Source organism: Triticum aestivum, chromosome 3B (assembly GCF_018294505.1).
Source record: "Triticum aestivum cultivar Chinese Spring chromosome 3B, IWGSC CS RefSeq v2.1, whole genome shotgun sequence".
Classification (NCBI taxonomy): Eukaryota; Viridiplantae; Streptophyta; class Magnoliopsida; order Poales; family Poaceae; genus Triticum; species Triticum aestivum.
In genome coordinates, this window is record NC_057801.1 from 674,245,785 (window position 1) to 674,248,445 (window position 2,661).

Genomic DNA, 2,661 nt, shown 5'->3' on the forward strand with positions numbered 1-2,661 from the left:
TTTGTGAAGCCGTTGAAAAACCGAAAGGTAAGAAATATCGTGATTTCCACAATGCTCATGCGGCGGCTAGAAAAGATGTGGAGAGAGTTTTTGGGATTTTGCAAGCCCAATTTGCTATTGTGAGGGGACCGGCTAGATTTTGGGATCAGAAGATGCTTTGGTACATAATGCATGCTTGTGTGATCATGCACAACATGATCATCGAGAATGAGCGTGGCCAAGATATAGACTACTCTCATTATGAGCTCTTGGGATATCCCGTGCGAGTGCGGCGGAGGGCTGAAAGGGTGGCCCGTTTTGTTGCCTCCTATCATGCCATTCGACGTCCGGCAACGCATAATGAACTCAAGAAGGATCTCATTGAGGAGTGGTGGGCTTGAAATGGCGCCGAAGAGCATCATGATTTATGTGTTTAATGTTGTATTGTTGAACTATTTGTTGTATTTCTCAAAATACTATTTGTTTGATGACTTGTAATAAATTGCACTATTCATTTAAACTTGGTTGAATGATGTTTGTGATTTAAAAATTATATGCCATGTATTTGTTTTGTGAATGTGTTATAACAAATATGGATGCGCGGCTGCTCGCGCACGCTGCATTTTAACGCGGCTGTTGGAGCCAGTGCTGCGCGCCGCATCCCAAACCTGACGATGGGCGCACCGGAAACCAGATTTTAGTGCGCGACGCGTTGGGCACCTGTTGGAGATGCTCTGATAAATATATATGCACCATCAGAAGATTGCGCAAGGAGCCAGTGACGAAGAATGGACACACACACGTGCACATTTATAAACAAGAGGACTGTGCTAACGTCCACTCGACTGGACGTTAAGCAACAGATCCGCTTGGTCCTCTCGCGTTCCACTTCTTTCGCCCCGCGCGATCTTTGATTTTTCTGGCGATCCCACCACTTCTCCCGTGGTAGAAAAAACATGATAAAAATATTGTAGGAGGTGGCAGTCGAACTCACTACATCTTGGTTCATTATCAGTTGTCATATCCACCTGGTCAGATTTCAATTTGTGATTACAAAGTAGATCGATAAAAATTTATACTGGTATATACGCGACTAGAAGAACAAGCCATTTCTTTTCTTTCCTTTTACTAATTTTCTTCCCTTTTGTACATAATAATCCGTGCATCATAGACATGATAACTCACGCACCGCCAGTGGCGGAGCTTGACAAGAATGTCCGGGGGGGCAATGACGAAGAAAAATTTAACCAACGGCAGCAAACAAGAACTTGGAGCCTCCAGGCAAATTTGTACTTATATTGCCCATATTGCTCGCAAAATACATCTATAATTAGCAATATATACTTTATAAGAGAACTAATTACACCAAAATATACTACTTGTCTACTTGTACCACTCAGCCTTCAAACTTCAAAGACATTCTGTGAGCCAACTAAGAATCACAAAATTACTAATTGCTAAATTACTAGTCAGACTCGTACATGTACAGGGGTGCTGCCCCCAATTTACTCGTACAGGCAGGCAAGAGGCAACACTATAAAAGGGGATCCAGGTTTCAAGTAATCAAGTTGTAATTTGAGCTGGGTAGATGGTACTTACAGAATCCAGTAGCCAAATTTGTATGGAGGGCGGCCGGCGACGAGCCGATGGCTTGCCGGCCGGCGGACATCGACGACCACCTTCCAGTGGCGAGGAGACGAAAATGACTGTCTCAGGCGAACTCTGGTTCCCCCCTCAGGACCTCCTCGGCGCGCGTGGACCAGAGACGAGCTTCTCCTTGCCTCACCGGCGCCGGCGTCGAGGCAGTGGGGCGGCATGGATGGAGGAGTGAGGTGAGCCGCCATGCCGTGGCTGAGCGGCGAGCGACCTAGCGTGGCTGGGGAAGGAGACGCGATGCAGCCGAGCCCCGAGCAGGCTGGTCAACTGAGGCTGGTGTAGTCGTTCGTGTGAAGATGGGCTTGTGGCCTTCTGCCCGTATGTGGATATGGGCTATTACTACATACATAGTAAAAAAGAAATTGCATTTGGGCTGGGGGGGCCACGGCCCCCTCAGAATGCTACATAGCTCCGCCGTTGCGCACCGCTGTAACATTTTGACCCTAGGTAAAAAATTGTCGTAATACACCCTGATAGCTTATTTGTAAAAGAGTGTGGTAAATTATATGTCACGAACCTGATAATTCACTCACAAACACCGTGGTAAATATTGACCCAAAGAAAAAAAATGTTATTGTAACACATCCCGATAACTTATCTGTAAAAAGGCATTGCTAATTTATACGCTATATATGAATCAGATAACTCACGCACAAAACACTATGGTAATGTTTTTGACCACAGGTTTTTTTGTAACACACGCCAATAACTCTCTATAAAGAGCATGGTAATATATATGCCACGAACCTGATAACTCGCTCACAGACACTGCGGTAACTTTGGGCCCAGAGAAAAAAAGTTTTTTTGTGGGAAAAAAAAGTTATCCTCCCGTGCCAAAGTTATTTCCTCCCTTGCGCTGACCTTCTCTTTTAAAAACTTGGAGCAAATGGTTTTGTGCGATGTGTGAGTTACCAACCCTCCCCCAGCCCACTCCATCGCCAAAGTTATCAGGACCGGGGTACATAAGTTATCAGGTCTACGATGTGTGAGTTACTGTGCTATTGACACAAAAGGTAGCGAGGGGAT

General features: G+C 45.4%; 1 long non-coding RNA gene across 1 annotated transcript; it reads right to left on the minus strand.

Moving 5' to 3' along the window:
- Window positions 1-691: 691 nt before the first annotated feature.
- On the minus strand, window positions 692-1,936 carry LOC123066031 (uncharacterized). The gene is made up of 2 exons (XR_006431202.1): window positions 1,579-1,936; window positions 692-1,007 (listed from the first exon to the last, which is right to left on the minus strand). It is a non-coding gene; the product is annotated as an uncharacterized lncRNA (long non-coding RNA).
- Between the last annotated feature and the right edge of the window lie 725 nt (window positions 1,937-2,661).